Genomic DNA, 24,852 nt, shown 5'->3' on the forward strand with positions numbered 1-24,852 from the left:
AGTTTGTTGTCTCTGATATGGTGGGGGGGACAGAGATGTGTATTAAGAACTATGGTAACCTTGCTGTATGAGGTGCTCAGACCTGTTTCCATCTTTTTGTCTTTCTGGCAAGATGCCCCATGGCCATTTATCAGGGTATACAGCGGTGGAAAATGAGATCATACTGAACCACCTAATACAGCACTACCAGGTTCTCTTTGGCAGGACAGCCCATGAGCAGCAGGAGTGAACCACCCTGTTGAATGATCTAGTCCACAGGGTCAGTGATGTCAGCCTGCATAACTGCAGTTATGAGCAGGTCTGGCATCATTGTACTGACCTGCTTCGCAATGCCTGTTGGCATGCTGCTGCAGTCCGGGGGGATCACCTCGCAACAGGGGGTGTCATGCCATCCATCCCCCCCTGACATGTGTTGAAGAGCTCCTCACCAGCCTCGTGGCACCTGCCCACCCACACACCCAACTGGCAGAGACCATTGTGGAGGTGGGTGCTACCCAAACACCAGTGAGGAGTGTGCAGGTAAGGCCACAGGGCACATCAGTAGACCACTGCTGAGTATGCATCCACATCTGTACAGGTAGATCATGCATATGTGAGATGTCATATATATAGTCTGTTGCTGCGTAGTAGTAATAAACAGATGAGCATAAGTGGAAGTATTGTGGATTTTTACTGTTGATGTACTGTAATGCTGCACCCACCCTGTAGCAATGCCACAGCTGTGGCCATTGACATCACATCTCTCACACTCTTATGTAGGTCCCTCTGGTATACCACCAAGGCAAAAGCCTGTAGCTGGTGAGTATGGTTTATGTTCATGCTTGCCAATACACCAGGCATGTAATGGCTATGGTATATTCCATGCACACATCTAACACACCTACCCATAATGCATGCCGTACATGTTCGCATATTGTTGCTGTTAAATGCGCTGCATCACAGTGGTGACCATGATGGGGTATCTGAAGGGTATGTCAGGCACCTGCAAGATAACTAACATCCTGTCATTGTAAAATGTGTCCACAGGGGTGAACATAATGGTGGAACACATGGCCTACAGTAGGGGCATGTGTGAAACATCACCCTTATACAATGCTACAACAGTGTATGTACCAGTATTACAATGGCAACTGTTACAGATCTACACTATGGCATAACATAATACTGTGGTCCACGTTATTAGCAGAGACTAGGCTGTTACATGTGGTGTTTAGTGTTTGTGACACTGTAAACTGACACACATGTGTAGGCCATAGTTGTCAAGCATCTGCAAAAAGGCTGAAGGTGGGGAGGGTGTGTCATCATGACACACCAGTGCACAGCAGCCAGGATCCTAAGGATGCTAAGAATAGCTGTATCTCCACACAGTCAGGTTCAGGAACTGTGATAGACATAACCCTAACTCCACAGCAATAGTGATGGCAGTGTGTGAACTCCAAGGGATGTGCATATCAGTGGACCTTGCAATCATGCAGAGTTGGGGGACATGTGTAGGGCAGACTGACCATATATTGGCAAATGCACATGGCCCATGCTAGTATATCCTTGTCAGGAATAGTGACTGCTGTAGTACACATAACAATAGGTGCAACAAACCATCATGATAAGGGCGTGCACACATATGCATCCATGGAGTGTATGCACTGTGGTCAGCATCTGCACACCTAACACATTTCTTAGACATCAGACTCATGTAATGTTAATATATGCGGTGATGTGGTCCCATGGCATATCAAGGAAGAGTGTGTCATATCAGTAAGGGTGTGTACACTCCCCATAGCCACAGTAAGGTCTGACAGTTGTCACTGTAATAGTATCATATTGGTCATACATGCACCGCTGATGTTGAGATCTGTAAACCAGACATCAGGCATTCACAAATGACATCTGTAAACATATTATCCCAGGTATGTGTCACTCAAACACATAGGGGCTGTGAGCATTAGAGCAGACATAATTGACACAGTAATACACATTCAGCAATGGTTTGTACACCTGTGAGGTTTGGTGCACAGTACATGTCAGAGTGCAGAACAGGTGCACAGCAATACTGTGTACAAGGGTGCAGTGTTTTCCTGGGGAGGGGGCATTACTTACTAACACAGCCCATGCATCACACACATATATACTGTTGCTAGCATGAATTGACTATAGCTGCACTGCATGTTATTGAGTACCATATGTTATGCATGTTGACAGATGGGTAATGGGAGGACTGTGTGTACTATCTTTGTACAACCTCACCTGTTGGTGTGTGTGTGTGTGGGTGGGGGGTTATTTTGTTTGTAAGTGCAATCTGGTGGAGTGGAGGGGGGTTGATGCATGTAGGAGGTGTGTGTGCATGTGTGTGTGTGTGTGTTTGTGTGGGTGTCCATGTATGAACATGTGTGATTGTGGGGTCGTTCATAGGGCAGTACTTCCTTTTGGGATCATGCAGTACATGGACATGGACTGACACATGAGACACCAGGAATACTAGTCTGATATGTTATCACAGGACAGCTGATAGTATAATAAGGTCTGCAACATGGAACATGCATTGGGAGGGAAAGTAGACACCACGTACTCCCTTAATATTGCAATCAGCAGAAAGGTGAATGCCTACCCACGTATGTAGCACTACAGATGCATTGGGGAATTACTAGACAACACCAGGGAGTGTATCCATATATTACTGTTGTCCACATAATAAGTTGATTGAGCAGCAGATCTGGTATGTACTGAGCAATAGTCACATATGACACTCCAGTGGATGACATTATGGAGTGAACGTAGTAACCCCCAACATATAGGGGCCGTGCTCATGATGTCTGGACATACCCAGGGTGAACACTGGATGACAGCAGTGAGGCCATGTAAAACCTACTCCACTCACGTCAAGGAGGTAATGGAGTAAAAGGTCTTGTGTTGTGATCACTGGTCTAGGCATTTAGAGGAATGATACGTTAATGAGTGGTATTAATGAGTGTATGTTTCCAAGTAAAGCAGGATGGGGAACTTATGTGAATAAACATGGGACTGTTTGTAAACTCAGGACAGGTAGGTATTAACGTGGAATGTCAGTGTGTGTGTGTGTGTGTGTGTGTGTGTGTGTGTGTGTGTGTGTGTGTGTGTACTGTTATGCAATACTGTACAAGTCTTAAAGTGTGTTTCTTGTTTTCACCCACAGGTGGCAAGGTGGGTCAGGGCCCCTCCTGCATGCAATCTGATGTTGGTGTCCATACAGACACCGAAGATGATGATAGTACTGTTGAGGCACAGGCAGGGTTGTCAGAGGCTGAAAATGCATCATCATTTGACATCCCCCTCTTAGCCACCCCAACCCCGCACTGAGTTACAGTGCATATACATACCCTATCATCAGTGGCCATAGCAGACGGACAGTTGGCAGTTGGTAGCAGTGCACAAGAGAGTGTGGTATCTATGCCTACTGTGTCTGGTCACAGCAGGCATAGCAGGATGTCCGGCAGGGCACCACATAGTCAGATGTACCAGGGTGCTAGTGGTAGGGCCACTAGTCATCATGCCCCTGGCAGAAGCACCAAAAATGGTACCACCAGGTGCATGTTTTAGACTGCCATGGGGGCGCAGGCACATATGGAACTGTACACCAGACAGGGCCTGAACCTGCAGAGGGCTGCTTTCTCATCTGTAAGTGACAACTTCCATAAGCTTGCTGGTGCTCTCTGTGATTATTCCAAGGTCATGGATAGTTGGTTGGGTGAGATGGTGGGTCTCATTGACTGTGGTTTGTCCATGCTCAAACATGTAGTGGGAGTGGGGAGATGACTGTGTGGATGTAGGCCAGCAACACCAACAGCTGGTGGTCAACGTGGACATGCTAGGACACCAAGATGCTCCAGTAGTGGCTTACCAGCCCCAGCACTGTGGGGGGTGCTGTCCACACCACACCACAGCAGGCCATGTGCACATGGCCCCCTGGCCGGTACCAGGAGGGACCTGGTTTCAGCAGACATCTGTCATCATCAGGGGAGAGTAGCACATCAAGGCCTTTACCTGGACTTGCCCATTGAACCCCTGGCAGGCACAGTCCACGTGTCCATGGGTGGAGGTGGTGAATGGCACACCCTGCCAGGTATGGTCTGCAGCTGTCCAAGAAACACCTGTATAGGGCAGCCACATGGCAGAACTGTGTGCATGCATACCCACACACTATACGAACACACCTAGGGCAACCCCATACCTACACACACCACATCACCATGCCCATTTCAACTAATTACACCCCTCACCCACACACATGGTGTCAAACATATGGCCCACCCTCGGTCTCTGGCAAACCAACAACACACCCTGCACATATGATGATACCTGTGCCACATCCCTGTCATCCATAACATCAGTACAGGGACAGGCTAATATGGTTCTGATGCACACAGTGACTGTACTACAGTGTACCAATGTACTGCTGTGTAACATGTTGTCAGGAGTAATGTTTAATGCATACATGTCAGGTAGTGTATCTGTCCAGCCATGATGCATTATAGCTGTTAGTAACACTGAGTGATTGTGGTCTCCATAATGTTATCCATTTGTGTCATAGGTGTACATGTGTCTGCAGGAGGATGGTCTACAGTCATATTCCAGAAGGGGTATGGCACTGTGGTGACATCACGGCCGTGACATATCCTGGGTACAGTTAAACACATGTCACAGGTTTGTATAACAGTTACTGCCTGTGCCACATGGACAGGTGACAGACTGGGACATGTATAATCAGCAGCCTGATGTAGATCCATCCACATAAATGAACACTCTTACTTGACAACACTGGGACTAGACCCCTACCTAGGTATTTAGTGCTACTGAAGTGTGTGGCTTTCATTGCACACACCATACAGCATTTAGGGTGAGGTGTGTTTCAGGTTACATGTTACATGCAGAACATCCCCAGAAATGTACAGTATGGTAATGGGGGATGCAATGGTTGTATATGGACAATACATAGTGTGGCATACCATCATATACACATTAACAGACACATAACAGGCAGACACACATCCAAGAGACCTAGGCCTATTGGTGCTAACTAACTTGTCAGTGTGTCCAATGTGTTACAGATAGGCTGCACACAGCACATGCATAACTGAGCTTGATTGTGGTATCAGTTACCTGTATGGTTGATGGTGACAGTGGTCACCATACAGTGGTACATGGGACATATACCAGGTGTACCATGGTGTAATGACAGTGTACACAGCACCCGCATACCAGAATGGATATTGTACTCACTGGAACCCATGATAACACTCTGACATACCCACCATCACACATTGCCCACGACTGTGATACAACCCATTGTACATCCCAACAGTGGTACTACAGGGATATGCATCTAATGCACATGCCACAGGCATAGTAGGGTGTTGCCTTGCCATGCCTCACCTATGGGCAGCAACAACACTATCTATAATACTGTGTGGCAATGCGTATTGTAGTAGGAGTATGTGGCCTCGGAATGCTGTACCCTACAGATATACAGACATGCACACATACACACACTTGCCAGAACTCAATGGGTATCCTATGCCTATCAACCCATTTGTACAACACTGTTGTGCTGGTACTGCAAGGCTCATGTAGCCATTAGGGAGAGGAGCATAACAGAGTACATGTAATGTCCGGTACAGCAGCAGCCACATCTTACTATGGCAATGGGTGTTGCGGTGGTTGTGAAGGCCCTCATGGAATTCCCAACTACAGGTGTACTAACACACAGACACTGCTATCCTCAGTAATGCACACGTACACATTTGTCAGTACTGGGGTGCATCACTGCAGGTGGTCATAGGTGTGTACCTGGGTGTTGTCCATGGAGAGATGGGAAGTGTAGGGGATGTGTGTACAGTGGTATCATGCCACCTGGCATGTGCCAGCAGACAGTCTATCAACAGACACCACTGTGGTGACCCTCAAGGTGAGAGTGATATGCATCAGCCAATCCTCTGGGTTCCTCATGCAAATGGCCACTGAGGTGATCCAGTTGACATGTATGCGACATGTATTACAACACATGGTTATTTTCTGTGATGGAGACCTGTACCCAAGCAAGTTCTGTTGATTGTGGTAGTGTAGTGGAGGCACCTGTGGCATGTGGTGCATACAGGGTGTTGTCTCCTATATGTGCCAGTTATAACACAGCTGGGCAGACATGTCAGTGTCAGTCAAGCATAGGTTACCTGTATGTATCCAAGCGGGATACCTACCATCTGCACATCTGTACAGGGACTGACAGATATCATCTTGGCAAGTAGCTATGCAGTAGGATGTATGTGTCAATAGATAGACATCTGACACCGATATGTATGCCATTATTACATGTTGGAAGCCCTCACTGACATGTGCTGTACAGACAGTAGTCTACAGTTACTTTCCACATGTCAGATCATTATCCAGTAGGGGATATATACTGTGACACAGCTCACACACCAGGAGCATGACAATGAGGCCTCAGAGTCCAGCTATGCCTGCAGGGGTGCTTGTTGTCAGTACTACATTTAGCAATCTACTCTTGCCTGGGAAAGCACTGTCAACAGTAGTACCACCATGATACACTACATGCCAGTGTGATAGCACATAACCTGGGTTACTACCCTTGTATGTAACACATTCACATGGATAAGAGTGCTGTACAGGTCTTATATATTTGAGTGTCCCAGACATGACACTCACACCCATTGCTACTGTACTGACAGCACATAGACGCATGTTACGTACATGGCATTACATACACCTATTACAGATGTCATTACCCTGCTGTGTTATCAGACTGGGATGTGAGCACTGGTTGCCAAGACTGAGCCATGCTGAGCAGGTGTCAGCATTGCTGCAATATAAATGCTAAGCACATTTGCGCACTAATAAGCGAAGCTTACATGGTGTAAGTGCCCATACATTTAACCATAACTTAGCACCACTTAGCTTCACGCAAACCCATGCAATGTGCTTAAAGCTGCTCAAAACTGCCTTAACCACTCTGTATCCAACAGCCCTTGTTCTGCCCAGCAACAAAATACACAGCCCTTGAATCCAGGACCCTATACACCATAGTCACAACAGTTAACCACTATGCCATGACAGCTGTGAAGACAGTTGTTGTTTTTCCAATATATCTGTCAGTTTAATAGTATTGAAAAATTGCTTTGACTTCCACAATTGTGTAGTACTTGTGTAGTACTTGTTATTGATATTACTATTGCATCACATATGTTGTTATATCTAAATAGACACATATCAGATACATACGGTGAGATACATCTGGAAAGGTATACACAACCATGATGTTTACACATGACAGGAATATGGATATATAGATATATATATGTAGATATATGTCTACATGTGCATACGCATATATATTCATACATATTTATTTCTACACATCTGTATAGCGCATCATATATATGGCCATTTCTAGATCTCTCTCTCTCTCTCTCTCTCTCTATATATATATATATATATATATATATGTATGTATGTATATATAGATATATATGTATGCACATCCTATGTGTACAGATATGCCTATTTATGTCGATATATATGTAGATATCGGGTCCCTATTACGAGAGCGAAAGTCCATTTAATCTGTGAACGTCGACATGTATTGTGCGAACCGGCATTAAAAGCGAATGTCAAAAAACGTGAATTTGGAAATGTCAAATTACCATTGTTTGCCCATCTGTGGTATAGCTACATAAGGTAAGTGTGCGATAGTTACGGACGTTAGGGTTAGGTTGCGGGTTAAGGTTAGTGCATAGATAGGTAGTTTATGTAAGATTTAGTGTAGGGTTTTGTTAAATGTATGTATGTGGATTATTTATTTTGTTTGTGTATATTTTCGTAGGGGAAGTGTGCAGTAGTTACGGACCTTAGGGTTAGGGAGGGGTTAAGGATAGTGCATAGATAGTTGTGTATGTGGGGTTTAGTATAGGGTTAGAAGTAGGGTTTTGGTGCTTTACTTTAGGGTTAGAAGTAGGGTTTGGTTAGTGTATGTATGTGGTTTATTTATTTTGTTTGGGTAGGTAGTATGTACGAGGTGGTGGGGTTGGCTGACTATGACAGTTCGAGATTTAAAATTTTGCGGTTTAGTGCATTCGGTATTCTCGTGGTTCACACAATACGTGTCGGTATTTAGGTATTCGCTCAAAAGGACTTTTGCTCTGGTAATATAGACCCTAGATATCTATAACTATATGTGCATACATATCTAATCAGATATACCTATTTATGTCAATATATATGTAGATATCTATAACTATATATGCATATATATCTATATATCTGTATATGTGTAGATATATATAGCTGTGTATATGTATATATTTGAGTTTGTATATGTATATATATATCTACATATATATAATTATGTAGATATATATATGTGTATATATCTATATATATATATATATATATATATATATATATATATATATATATATATATATATATATTTATACATATCTGTTTACCATATGTCCAGAACATGGAGTGGAGTCCTACCTCAGCACCAATAGTCCCAACCTTTTAGTGCAAGGGGATGTCATGTATGTATTCCAAGTATATATGTAGACTGTTGCTACTGTAACAGGGTTTGTCTTAACAGACATGTGTGTGGGAAGTCACATCTGCTTTTGACATGTACTCCATTGGCTACTGACAGACATCCTAAGGACATCATAGTACAGTAGCACTGCCAGCACAGTAATGATCCTGTGGAGTACAGCAGAGATATGACCAATATATGTAGAAAGTCTGGCACTCTGTGGTCAGTCCAGAGGTGTACACAGATCCCCTTCATGCGAGATATGTGGACCATATCTCAAAATGTGGATGTTAATAACCATGTACATGGGTATATCATGTAAATACTGGACTACATATGCCCACACAGTTTATGCATTCACACACGCCAGTCTGTCCTGACACATAATACCTGGTGGTGCAGAGGTCACATGGCCACATACTACCCAGTAGTTAGTGACATACATCTCTACAGAATCCCACTGTTTTGTCAGAAATACACAATTATGGTGGCCTGGCAGCAGTATGTCTAGCAAATAACTGGACATAACAGCACACTGGGTAATTACACGAAGCTGCTAGGCATGTCATAAAGCACTGTGCAAATTACAGGCAGACTTCCACAACACTGGACTACATTTTGTATGGGGGAGTACACATGTACCTGCAGATATAGTAGGCTCTACATGCATGTCACAGCACAGAGTAACAGACACCTGTGAGAAAGTGCATACCCACAACCAATGTGAACACAGCCACAGCCACATATGGTATGCAAGCATAATATGACACTATATGGACTGTCTGATAAACACCATCCTCATATGTGCCACTCTCACACTAACCCTTCATAAACTAGGTCACGACAGTGTGGTCTGATACATGTCTGTGGTATGGGACACATGTGTGTTTGGCCCTACAGACATGTGAGCCAATAGGGAACCATACACTGGAACAGCATGTAACATCAGATAGAACAGGACCAAGAACAATGGCATCTACCACAGTCTGTACACAGCCCAATACACATACTGTCAACAATCACCATAAGTACACAGACCCCAGTACTGTAAACACAACTGCAGAATGCCCAGGTTATGTCCTCAGAAATAACCCCTACTATACATAACATGTCTGGCAGTCTGATATCTGACTGGCTTGTTATCAGGTATGATGTCAATAAATAACGGTGTACAGAACATATGCACCTCTTACTGCATGACATATGTACAAAGGTTGACAGACTTGTGGCTGGAGTCACAAACACTGGGCCAATATTGTCATATTGCTGTGATAACCTCATACATTTACTGTTATACCAGGTTTTTTTGTGACATATGTCCTATGAGGGATATGAAGTCAGTAACTCTCATGGCTGTCGCAATGTACTGACTGCAATCCTCAGACTATGCTTCTGCAGTTCTAATATAGATGATCTGTGAGTAACACAAGAAACATAAGGCTCCACACACTGCCCAGTCTGCAGATAACCCTACAGGTGGGAGTTTCCTCAAACACATAACACTGTCATGACAGGTATTAAATCATGTAGACCAGCCATATCCACACACACCCTGTTAAACCGACATTACTCCAAATGCAGAAGAGCAACACTTATATTCTGTAGTCATGTCTGGCACATCCCCCTCTTGTCTGTTGGCCTGTCTCCACAGTGTATGTTGTTAGAGGTAAATCCCAATACCATCTGTGATGCTGTTTGCCAAACACCAAATTGAGGTCCTGATCACAGTGAATGAAAAGGCCCAACACCCACATGATGTTCCTAGATATTGGAATGTGTTTCCATGCAATTGGCTATGGGAATGTTACCACAGCTGTTCCACATGTAATCAGCTAGAGGGGAAATGCAATTCGTGCAGAGGCCATCAGCTGATCATGAGCATCACTTACAAAACACAAGTTGCTGCCTAACCAAAGCACGTGTACTTCTCCACATCCACCAGAGAGGGAGTGAGAGAAACAGACAGAGACAAAGTAAGTCAGGGAGGGGATGGGAGAGTAAAACCTAAGCATGTTTGTGTCACATACCCACCAATACGGGGTTTCAAAACCCTGACTGACTATGTATTGCTAACACATGTCTATGCAGTTATGGCATGCGCCACATAGCTTACATTTCAGGGAGCTGTCCAAAGGTATATCTGATGGTGAGTGACATCTGCAACAGTGATATAGGAGCAATAAGGTAGGTGTAGTACATGTGCCTGTCCACATGAACAGGTGTCGTCAACACAGCCACACTCTCTCAGGGACTCACACACATTAACACAGTTGGCAGGGTCAGGAATAAACTTCCTAACTAGCTAGTTTGCCACAATACAGTAATACTCAGGTATCACATGCACCACAGGAGTTATCCAGATGATATATGGGCAAAGGGTATGTGAAGGTGTCTGACATCAGAGAGCATGCTTCAATGGGCCAATGGGAGTTGTAGTGAGTGTGAATGGGATCGAAAGCATCATACTCCACACACACAGACACAGGGTGAAAGTACTGATGTGCATGGGTGCATTGCTTCACAGGTGTGTAGTGGATGACTGTGCCAGAAGGCTGTACTAGGCTAGGTGAAGGGTATACTTTGGAATCAGGCCACATGATGATGGTATGCAGTGTGGCTCAGGGATGTAGTGTCTGGATTGGCGCACACAGGTGGGTATTGTATTCACCATCCAGTCACTTGGGTTACTATTGTCTGTGGCCAGTGCTGTGCAATGCTTGCCATGTATGTTTCTATAGTCCATGACATGGACAGTGTCTGGGATGTGCACACATCCCACATGCATGTTCAATGACATGTGTAACTGTACCTGGGGTGCCTGGCCCATGTTGTGTACACAGATTGTTCTCATCAGATGTGCCAGTCCTGGCCTCATGTGGCGGGAACTGGTAATGGACACCAGGTTGACCCTGCGATTACATTGATAGCATGATACAGGTATTCCCTGGTGTCAGTGACATCTGTCCATACACGGCATGTGTTTAAGGCATGGTATGTCCTTTGTGGGTCACATTTGATGGCACTACAGTTGTTGCAGGCATCCAGTGGGGAACATAGTGAAGGTGCACTGTCTGCAATTATGTGCCTATTGTAGTGATGGGATAGGGTGCCATGCCCTCTGTAGTCCACTGCAATCACACCATTGTTACTATCTGTGGGCAATATGCAGACTACTACCAACAAAGCAGTTGTTGCCTAGGCAAGTGTGTTTGTATATGAGACATGGGTTGAGAGTGTTCTCTGGGTAATACAAGGGTTGCTTAATTTGTTCGCCAGGCCTTGATGTCACATGTAGGAGTATAGATTGGCAACCCCAGCCTCTTAGCTATTTGAAATCTGTTATCTTTGTAAGGTGGACATTGTGATATATAATAGGCCCACCATATGAGAAATTTGCAAAACCCACTCCACAATGAATTCAGTTGTTACACACTCACCGCCACCTCCCCACAGGATACAAATGACAAACACAGACACACACACACTCACACCAAGTCTCACAGTTTCCATGTCTGGGATTGGAACTTCTACCAAACTAGTTTATCACACTACAACATTATGCAGTTATAGAACACTCCATGGAGATTACTGGACTACTCCTTCCCCAAATGTGTATTTCAAAGGGAATGACATCAGCAGGCTTGCCAAAGAAGGGCAATGGAGGTTGTATTGACTGTGAATGACCTCAAAAGCATTGCTCCCTACACAGACAAACAAACAAACATCCACACTTGTCATGTGTGGGAAAAGAACTCCTACTGAACTACTACATCATACTACAGCATTACACTGTTATAGGATGCATCACAGAGTTTACTGGACCACTCCTTCCCCAAAAGTGTATTTCAAAATGAATGACATCAGCAAAGGGCAATGGAGGGTTTATTGACTGTGAATGACCTCAAAAGCATTGCTCCATACACAGACAAACAAACACCCACACATGCCATGTCTGGGAATAGAACTCCTACCAAACTACTATATCACACTACAGCATTATGCTGTTATAGGACGCAACACAGAGATTACTGGACTACGCTTTCTCCAAAAGTGCATTTCAAAATGAATGACATCAGCAGGCTTGCCAAAGAAGGGCAATGGAGGTTGTATTGATTGTGAATGGCCTCAAAAGCATTGCTCCCTACACAGACAAACAAACACCCACACTTGTCATGTCTGGGAATAGAACTCCTACCAAACTACTATATCACACTACAGCATTACACTGTTCTATGATGCACCACAGAGATTATTAGACTACACCTTCCCCAAAGGTGTATTTCAAAGTGAATGACATCAGCAGGCTTGCCAAACTAGGGCACTGGAGGTTGTAGTGACTGTGAATGGCCTCAAAAGCATTGCTCCCTATACAGACAAGCTAACAAACAAACATCCACACTTGCCATGTCTGGGAATAGAACTCCTATCTAACTAGTTTACCACACTATAGCATTACACATTTATGGGACATGCCACAGAGATTACTGGGCTACTCCTTCCCCAAATGTGTATTTCAAAGTGAATGACATCAGCAGGCTTACCAAAGCAGGGCACTGGAGGTTGTAGTGACTATGAATGACCTCAAAAGCATTGCTCCCTACACAGACAAACAAACACCCACAATTTCCATGTCTGGGAATATAAATCCTACATAACTAGTTTAGCACACTAAAGCATTACACAGTTATAGGATGCACCACAGAGATTACTGGGCTATTCCTTCCCCAAAGGTGTATTTCAAAGTGAATAACATTAGCAGGCATGACAAAGTAGGGCATTTAAATTGTAGTGAGTGTGACTAGCCTAAAAAGCATTGATCCCTACAAAGACCAACACACACACACACACACACACACACACACGCACACACACAACTGCCACACCTGGAATTAGAACTCCTATCTAACTAGTTTATCACACTATAGCATTACACAGTTTTAGGATGCGCCACAGAGATTATTGAGCAACTCTTTCCTCAAAGGTGTATTTCAAAGTGAATGACATCAGTAGGCATGCCAAAGTAGGGCATTTGAATTGTAGTGAGTGTGACTATCCTAAAAAGGCACTGATCCCTACACAGACAAACACACAAACAGTTGCCACATCTGGGATTAGAACTTCTACTTAACTAGTTTATCACACTACAGCATTATAAAGTTATAGGACACGACACAGAGATTACTGGGCTAGTCCTTTCCCAAAGGTGCATTTCAAAGTGACTGACATCAGCTGGCTTGCCATAGTAGGGAAATGGGGAGGGCAGTGTGTGTGCATGGGCCATAACCCATTTATCTAGAGGCAGATGCACCAAACTCAGGCACACACAGGTTTATATTTCACAGGTACATGTATACAATTGCTAGATGACTACTGCCTTGTACAGTCATGTTGCACAGTTAGCACAAGCACCACAGAGACTATAATGCTGAGAGATTCCAGAGGCAAATGTCTGCGGTGAGTGGCATTTACACATCATGTGTTTATAGCCATTTCGCTGTGTGCTGGGTGGGACAGGCCTCATGATGGAAGGCCCTTTGTCACTGTCAGTCTCCTCCACACATCTATGTATGTGTATATTATAGCATGTTGTCCTTGGATATATGTGTATATTCCTATCCAATGTGTGTGCAAAGCATGACCTGTGCATACTGAGGATTGTATGCACTAACATACCAACTGTCAGATATGTATGGTCCACTGTTGTTGCCAGACATGGGCTTCATTTCTTTAAGTGTGTGAGCATGCCCAGTATGACCTTTCAGTATATTGTTGTCTGACATTGCCTTCATTTCTCTAAGTGTGGGAGCATGCCCAGTATGCCTTTCTGTATTGACTGTGTGGATCCATTCCAGGTAGATTGTACTCCAGTACAGACTTTTGTGTTCTACACCTACAGCTAGCACACTGTTTCTGCAGGATATCTGTAGATCAGTTGACAATATGGGGTCAAACTGGGCAAGGGATAGTGGGCATTGTAGGTAACTGTGTCTGTTCTGCTTCTGCTACATGGTCCTGGTGTTAGCAGAGATATTCAGACATGTGTACTGTTATACATTGTGAAGTTTTATGTCATCAAGTACTGTCAGGTAGACATTTTTGCTTGCAGTGATGTCCTGGGGAACACAGGGTGAATGCAGCTGTGTCCAGTATCGTGGTCAAATGCCTACATATTCCTGGAAACTAATCCCATTCTGGAGGGGGAGCTGAGGACACTTGCTGCTGGATCTGTGTAACTGGTTCAGCACCTTGATACAGTGCTGGCAGAGGATCCCATACTTGTACATCCATCGCCGTGACAGTATGGCCTTATCTTGCTGTGGCAGTACCTCACAGCTGTACAGATTCACACAGGTTACCCAGAGACAGGGGTCATAAGTTAGGACATTACCCCTATTATGTTTTATGAGCAGGTTTGTAGCCACCCATTCTTGTATTTGCAGCCAGGGATAGTATGTGCACATGGCTGTGTTTCAGACTTCACACATTCCATGCTGCCCATGCTCCCACCCACCCCCATTATTCTATCCTCTTCCATACATTATGCAAACATTCTTTGATACTTTCCCTATAGTTATCACCTCATCACAGCAGTATATTGGTGTTGGTCCACAGTTCATGAAGTGGGACATGGTGAACATATTACTGTGGCTTGTCCACATGGCCTTGCATATGGGTTCTGTGGACTGTGTTATATTGTTATTTGGGAATCCATGACATATCATACACTGGCAGTACGGGTGAGACACAGGCCTTTGGCAGAGGACTGTAGGCCATTTGGTAATGATGCAGGTCAGCTGTAGCAAGCTGTTGCATTCTGTCAGTCCTACAGTCCCAGACTGCAACACAGTATATTCCCCTGGGGTGATAGGGTAGGTGTGCTAGGTGTTCATGTCAATACTTTCTGTCAGTATTGATCAAGTGGTATGGATGTTGGCAGGGTGCTGCTTACAGCTATGGGCACACCTGCATGGGACATCTGTACTGCATGCTGCATTCTTTCGCTATTGCCATACACAGGTGGGGGTCATATTGTACCCATTCCCAATAGCAAGGATAAGACTGGAGAGGTACCTGTGGGTAGTGGTTGGGTAAGCTGGGAGCATGTGTGCTATGGACACTACTTGCATCTGACTCACAGATATGCATGGGGCATTCCACTTATGCTGGCTTGTGCAGGGACATCAGCTGTTTCTCAATACATCATTCCTATGACCTTTGTGGTCTGCAAGTGTTTGGCCAGACAACATCGATATTCCCTATTACAAGCCCAGATAATGTGCTGCAAACCTGTATGTACAATTCCAAGGGTGTGTCCATTTAACGGTTACACATTATACACTGTCTGTCTGGGGTGCTTTCCTCTGTGCTTGTATATCTGGCCCAACAGTCATGCCTTGTCCATCTGTCAGATAGTGACACATATTACCTCCATACATTTACAATGGCTTACTGCTAGAATGTGTTATATGGGGGAGCATTGTGTTTGGCATTGCAGTTGTTAGGACTTGGCCCTGTCATCGGCAGTACTGGGTAATGGCCACCAGGACAAACCTCACCATGCATACATACTGACCACTCTCACACAATATGAAACATACACCAACCTAACACACACATACCTGCATATTGTACAAATGCTACAGTCTATCCTGCTACCTTGGCCACCTCAGGTAATCTGTGCTCCACTGGTATTATACCTACACATACATGTTACTTCATTTCTACATAGGACTGGGGTGGGCACACCTGAATGTTACTATGTGTCTACATCGGATTGGGGGAGTACACCAGACTGTTCCTACATGTCTACATAGGAATAGGGGGGCACACCTAACTGTTACTACATTTCTACATAGGATTGGGGGGAGCACACCTGTGTGTTACTATGTGTCTACATAGGACTGGGGGTGGGCACACCTGACTCTTACTACATTTCTACATAGGATTGTGGGGGGGAACACCTGTGTGTCACTACGTGTCTACATAGGAATGGGGGGCACACCTGACTGTTACTACATGTCTACATAGGATTGGGGGGACACACCTGACTGTTACTACATGTCTACATCAGACTGGGGGGCACACCAGACTGTTACTACATGTCTACATCGGATTGGGGGCACACCAGACTGTTACTACATGTCTACATAGGATTGGGGGGCACACTTGACTGTTACTACATGTCTACATTGGATTAGTGAAGAACACCTGGCTGTTACTACATGTCTACATCAGATTGGGGGGCACACCAGACTGTTACTACATGTCTACATCAGATTGGGGGGGCACACCAGACTGTTACTACATTTCTACATAGGATTGGGGGTGCACACCCGACTGTTACTACATGTCTACATCGGACTGGGGGCACACCAGACTGTTACTACATTTCTACATAGGAATGGGGGCACATTATGTGTATGCCGCCATACATTTACAATGGCTTACTGCTAGAATGTGTTATATGGGGGAGCATTGTGTTTGGCATTGCAGTTGTTAGGACTTGGCCCTGTCATCGGCAGTACTGGGCAATGGCCACCAGGACAAACCTCACCATGCATACATACTGACCACTCTCACACAATATGAAACATACACCAACCTAACACACACATACCTGCATATTGTACAAATGCTACAATCTATCCTGCTACTTTGGCCACCTCAGGTAATCTGTGCTCCACTGGTATTATACCTACACATACATGTTACTACATTTCTACATAGGATTGGGGTGGGCACACCTGAATGTTACTACGTGTCTACATCGGATTGGGGGAGTACACCAGACTGTTCCTACATGTCTACATAGGAATAGGGGGCACACCTAACTGTTACTACATTTCTACATAGGATTGGGGGGAGCACACCTGTGTGTTACTATGTGTCTTCATAGGACTGGTAGGTGGGCACACCTGACTCTTACTACATTTCTACATAGGATTGGGGGGGGGACACCTGTGTGTCACTATGTGTCTACATAGGAATGGGGGGCACACCTGACTGTTACTACATGTCTACATAGGATTGGGGGGGGACACCTGACTGTTACTACATGTCTACATCAGATTGGGGGGGCACACCAGACTGTTACTACATGTCTACATCGGATTGGGGGCACACCAGACTGTTACTACATGTCTACATAGGATTGGGGGGCACACTTGACTGTTGCTACGTGTCTACATCGGATTAGTGAAGAACACCTGACTGTTACTACATGTCTACATCAGATTGTGGGGCACACCAGACTGCTACTACATTTCTACATAGGATTGGGGGGGCACACCCGACTGTTACTACATGTCTACATAGGACTGGGGGGGGCACACCAGATTGTTACTACATTTCTACATAGGAATGGGGGCACACCTGACTGTTACTACATTTCTACATAGGACTGGGGGGCTCACCTGACTGTTACTATGTGTCTAGATCAGATTGGGGTGGCACACCAGACTGTTACTACATTTCCACATAGGAATGGGGGCACACCTGACTGTTACTACATTTCTACATAGGATTGGGAGGGGGCACACCTGACTGTTACTACGTGTCTACATCAGATTGGGGGGACACACCAGACTGTTACTACATTTCTACATAGGATTGGGGGGCACACCTGACACTTGTAAACATTTGCTATGACTGTACTGGTGTGTCAGGTACTCCATTTCATTCTGTATTCTAACCTATCATGCTGACTAGAGGCATATCAGTGTACTACAGGTCTTAGGTTTGATTGATCTACATTTACATAGTTTCTGACTTTTTACCCTTCACAACTAACCCATAGCCATCATTCAGAGGCCTTTACACAGCCTTTGTTTGTATTTGTATACACCTGTCCTGCTGGCTGAGACTGTTGTTGGATATGTGAGCTTCCCTGACTGGCATGTGTGTGTCATATGTACACACATGTGGCCCAGCACATTTCCTGCAGTGGGTTTTGTCACCATGTGTATTACTGGCTAGTATGGTGGCACCAGTATTTGTTACAGATCTCATGCTGCCACTATAGGTCTACTATCTGCTGACATCACATTCAGCCACCCGATTACCTTGCATACTCACATCCATACCATAGATACAAGTAACAACACATACTACTCCATTCAGCAACTGGTAAGAAGAGTGACTTACCTTGTGGCTGTGCCAGCATTGAGGATGGTGCTGGAGGGCTGCTTATGTCGGATGCACATAGTACACTCCATATACATGGTTGAGCACAGGTAGTGTCATGTTTGGCATCCTTTTTACTGTATGTGCGAGTCAGAGAAAGGTGCTATTCCCTGGGTCCCTACTGTGTCAGTGTATGTGCTATGCATTGCCTCTTTGCCAAGGCCAGGGCATACTGGGCATGCCTCCTTCTGCCTACAGGGACAGGCTCAGGTTGTTCCTCCTCTGAGTCACTCTGTGCCTGTGCAGGCCTTAGCAATGGTGGGGGACTGTGTGGACCTGCCTCGTGCTGTTCCTGCTGCAGCTGTTTCCACAGGATCATATTGTGTAGCATGGCACATACGATGACAATTTGAGTAATATAGCTGGTGAGTACTGCAAGGCTCCACCGGATGTGTCCAGGCATCGGAGCCGTGACTTGAGCATCCCAAACACATGCTCTATTACAATTCTGGTCTGTGCATGTGCCTCATTATGGAGTTCTTGTTCGGGTGTGTGTGCATTTTTGATGGGTGTCATCAGCCACGGCTCCAGTGCGTAACCAGCATCCCCGCTAGGTGACCGTAAGGGATGTCCCCATTAGCAAATCTCTGGTACAGCTGCATCAGATGCCAGATGTGGGAGTCGTGATAGCTTCCAGGGCAGCCAGCACACACATTCATTATAATGCCCTGGGCATCGCACACGACCTGGATTTTGATGGAGGGGAAGTCCTTGCAGTTGATATAGACCTTACCCCGCTCCCAGGTGGTGCTTTGATGCATATGTGAGTGCAGTCTATAGCACCCACTACCTCAGGGTATACTGCTATTTGGTGGAAGAGATGCATATTGCTGGCCAACACCTCACGGGTGTTGGGGAAATATACGTGCTCACCGGCATGTGCTGACATGGCATCTAGGAACTGGTGGAGTATCCTGGATGCTAATGCCTGCAAGATCCCCATGATATCCCCAGGTGGCCTTTGGAAGGTACCTGTGGCTAGTATTCTTAGGCCTACTCATACCTTAGTCTCCACTGGGATGGGCTACCCTCTGTTAGTTCTGTGTGTCAGGCGTGGCCGGCACAACTCAACAATTTGCTGTAGAAGATCCCTGTCCACCCTATAATGCTCCACTATCTCCAGCTCATGTAGCCCCTGGTAGGTTACCCTGGGTCTGTACACTCTTCTCCATCTCTTCACTGTGGGTTGGTCGACAGCATTGTCATCCTCACCACCCTCAGCCTCTTCCACATGTTGATATATGATAGCTACTGCAGCCCCTATCATTTTGTTGTTTTTCTTTATTAAAATTTCCCCGCTTGTATACACCAGTGGTGTAGAGTATGTGGGAAAAAACAGAGGTAAATGTGTTTGCATAGTTTATAGTAGAGTTCTGGGCTGGGCTGCTGCCTGTGTAATTGGCTGATTCTGATACATTTCACCTACCAGCTATGCTAGTTCTCCTTCATTACCTTCCTACTGCTGTTTTCCCTTCCCATTGCCTTCCTGTTTAAGCCCAGGGATGCACTGCACAAACACAGTGCTCAAACGTGCACAGAGCTGCTATTTCCTGGTTTACTTTTTTTTTTCCCTTTAAAACCTGGTGTGTGGCTCGCACACCTGCTTATGGCAATGTAAAGAGTGCTAGGCAGCCTCAGACACACACCCTTGCTTAGCTCTGCTAAGCTAAGGACAAACCTGAGCCACAGGGCTCTAGTCTGCTTACAGTATGCATGACACACCACCCTATGATGCCAGCTAACTCTTAGGCTTGAACCATGTTATTCCTGCACTTTCACTGTTGGGTGCTGACTAGCATTGAGGGGAAATCTGGGATTCAGTATCATTCCCCTCATTTGCATAGGATTGCCTGCTAATGGGTCCCACACTGAGCCTCCCCCCTTAGCAACCACGATTCACTGGCCATGTTGTCTTCTGTCTGCCATTGAGTATAATGGCAAAATAGTGATTTTGGTTAGAATGCTTATTTCAGGTTATTTTTTATAATTTTGGCCGGATACCATTTGTGTACCACTGCCCTACGCTTAAACACCCAAATCAGCTAAAAAAAAATTAAAGTTATTTTTTTTATTTTTGAAACTGTTTTCCATGGCAATGGCCTGGAATGGTTTCCCATAATATACACACTCTATTTGGAGCTGTCATGGCTCTGTTTTGTAGCTTGCAAAAATGTACTCAGTTACTAAACGAGTACATTTCTGCACACTACACTAGTCCTGTACGGCCAGTTGACAGCTTCCTGGATCACAGATACACCTAATTTGCATGGTTTTCACCTGCAAATGGGGTAATTTGCATACAGGAGCTGCATCTGTGCAAGAATAGTGCAGGAGAGCTCGTGCACATTTTTGCAGCTTATTCCTGGATCGCACAGTGGACATATTGCCTCCTGGAGCTCCTGCACTGTTCCTGTACACCGTGCAGGGCTTGCTGAATCAGGGGGTATATGTATTCACTTGAGCATGTTTTTTGTGCTCGTAGCCAGCTCATGTGTGAAAAATATGCTTTATTGTCCACTGGAATCGCTGAATGGTTGAAAAGTGTATTCCTGCATGCCGAAAAAAACAAGATTTTAGACTTTTTTTATCCAGTTAATTTAAATATTTGATCATCTGAACTACCATAGCTCCCAATTAGTTTGGATAATCGACTCTCTACTGTATGAGTTAAGAGCATTTATTTTTATTAAAGAAAGAGATATTTTGTGACATTATATTTCAGACTGTTTTTTGAAAGGAAAATTTTCTTGAAGAATATGAAAGAAAGAAAGACTGTAACCTATGGAATCATTAGGTGATAAAAGCATTTAACAGGAAAACAAAAAGTAAATTAATCTACAATTTAGAACAGAGGTAGAAAGAGAGACTTTGAAAGGACATTTGAAAACTTTATGTAAAGGTGTACTGGACATTGCAAAAGTTTATGACAAAAGGGTTTATGGACTGGCAAAGCCCTAGTAGTTTTTCCTACATAGAAGTTATAACATATACCACATAGGGCGAGGTAAATCAAACTTGTGCTTTTATAATTATGTCTGCCCCTGGGTTCAAACAAAAAAATCACCATGTTGAAAGAAAAAAGTGTTTTCTGGATAAATAAATCTACAAAACCTACACCCCTCACAAGGAAAGGCACCTAATTGTCTAATACCAGTAGCGTCAACTCCCTTTTTATTATGCTCTAACAAAAATTTCAGATTGGAAGTCTTTTTATAAATAAAAGTTGGCCTTAAGCCTACTACATCACTTAAATCTTTATTTCCCAGAATGACCTTCCAGTTGTTCTCAATAATTTTTTTCAGTTTTTCTCCTTCTAAACTTATGGGGATGGGAAATGCTAGATGTTTATTAATGTTGTTAGTGTCCACTTCTTCTCTTGTGACTGGGAAAAAACCCTGATCTGAGAATAGGGGGAAATCTAGAATCTCTTTCGCCTATAACTTCATGAGCAATTTCTCCAAGTTTAACTGCCGAGTAACCTCTTTGGCTGAACATATCAACAAGAGTATTAACCTCTTTAAGAAAAACTTCATCACTACTAACAATGTGACTCAATCTTATGACTTGGCCTATGAAGATGTTGAACTTCATAAAAGTTGGATGGGAACTTGTGAAGTGCACATAGTTGTTACTGATGGACTTCTTTCTGAAAATATTACTCATGAATTGCCTATTAGTGAAATCACATTTTAATTTGATGTCCAAAAAATGAACTGTAGTGCCTGTGTCACCAATATCAAATTTTAACCACCTAACACTACTGTTCATTTGTTCAACAAAACTTAAAAAACTTCTTTACTACCTTTCCAAATAAAAAATAAATCATCTATATATCTATGATAAAAAGAAACAGATTTAAACAGGGGCTGGTTGGACAAGAAATATATCTCCCACCAACACATCACTATGTTTGCAAAAGAAAGGCCTACAGTGGCCCTCATTGCTACACCTGAGACCTGGTGGAAAATGGTAGACTCAAACTCAAAAAAAATATTAGTAAGAACTATATTTAATAAGACACAGATGGTCTTTGAATCTAAAGCAAGATTGTGTGTAAATTTGTACAGAAATAACTCACTGTATTCGATACCTTCATCTTGATCAATGGAAGTATATAAACTATTACCATCAATGGTGCACAGCATAACCTCATCTCCCTCAAACACATACTTACTAATCCGATCTAAAAAGAGCCAAGAATCTTTAAGAAAATATTTACTAGATTGCACTACAGGGTTAAGAATGCTATCCAATAATGAAGAGATATTAACTGTTTTATTGTGAGGAGAAGACACTATAGGTCTAAACAGTGTTTTTTATCATCTCTCTGGACGTTGGGGATCCCAAATAAAAAAAACAAACTCTGGTTATTCTACAATGCAGTAATTGTACATTTCAATTGTCAAACAATTTTGATGTAATAAGTCAAGCAAGGTGAGATCCACAAACATGTACTTCCTTTTCACTAATTCCTTTGTAACTGCTTTGTAACAATTAACATCATTTAACAATGTTTGCATTGCTGAAATGTAATCATTTTTAGTCATAATAACTAAACCATTCCCCTTATCAGCCTGCATAAATCTAAGTTGGTCATAGCCCCTTAACTTATTGAGTGCTAAAAAATGCTCTCTAAGTTAAACTTAGCCCCCTTATTGTTAACCTCTGAATTCAACAACAAACTGTAAATGTCATCTTCACATAAGTTATAAAAGATGGTGAATGTACTCAAAAGTGGAGGGTTAACTGTACTATGTTTCTAAAAGATATATTTTCTATTGTTGACATTTTGAAACATAGAATTTAAATTCAACTTCCTGTTTGTTTAACATCTAAAATCACATCACATCAGTCAATACTGCATGATGAGTGGGGATAAAAGAAAATCCCCTAGACAGTACCTCAAGTTCTGTTGTTGAAAAATCAACTTCAGTTAAATTGAAGATATGCTAAAAATGTTTCACTGGTTTTTCCCTTTCACTCGCAACTTGGAACGAGTGACCTTGTCCTCCTTGTGTGAAGAAAAAAACAAATCATCTACATCATTCTCTCTCTCATTGTTCACAAGGGAAACAATGCTAGTGCCATCCTCCACAGAAGATGCAGAAGGCGCCAATAAAACTGAATGTTCAGTGGACACACTATCCACTTCAGAGGCTGAAGAAAATTCATCTCCTCTCTGTCTCCATGAACTGCTACGTTGAATATTGCTGATGTCATTAACGAAGAAGGAATCCAATTGGTCAAGCCTCCATCTTGAAATAACAGCATTCTTATCAATTTCACATTCTGATTGATAGATTCATCTGCTGATCTTTTGATTAGATATGCCTGTTGGCTGGAATATGCCAACAGATCTCTACTGAGCTTATGCTTTTTACATTGTACAATAGTTTTAACATGCTGTTCCACTTTATTGAAAATATTAAAATAAAGGTACTTCATTAAGGAAAATGCAGGATGTTTTTTAATGTCCTTATCGAGAATGTCAATCTTCTCTCTTAAGAGTAATAGTGTAGTACAATATGTACAAGAAATGTTTAAAGAAAAAAGAAAGTAGTGAATAAAACATAGAAAGTAAAAAGTTAACAGAAAAAGAGAATAAAGAGTTGGAAAATGAGTTTTCCTTAAATGAGATAGATAAAGTATTAGTGCAAGTAAATAAAGATTCTGCAGCAGGACCAGATGGAATAACATATGAAACATATAAAAATTTAAGGGACTGACAAAAATATTTTTAAGGATTTTGAATGAATGGTTAAGTGAAGGTTTTATGTATAAAAAATATGTAGTAAAATATTTAAATTCATATGAAAGAAGGAAGATAGAAGATAATTAAAAAAACTGGAGACTAATAGTATTGAATAATAATGATTATAAGATCTTTATGAAAATAATACAAAAAAGATTTGAAAACTAAAATGGAAAATATTATGGAATATAGTGTATGTAGTATAAAGGAGAATGGTTGTCAAGAATTATTAATGATACAGAAGTTGTGGATGATATTATGAATAGAAAAAAAGAAGCAAAAATCACAACAGGACACCATAATAAGGCATTTGACACAATTGGACAACAAATCTTATGGGTAATAATGAAAT

Source organism: Protopterus annectens, chromosome 2.part0 (assembly GCF_019279795.1).
Source record: "Protopterus annectens isolate FY-2018-M chromosome 2.part0, PAN1.0, whole genome shotgun sequence".
Classification (NCBI taxonomy): domain Eukaryota; kingdom Metazoa; phylum Chordata; order Ceratodontiformes; family Protopteridae; genus Protopterus; species Protopterus annectens.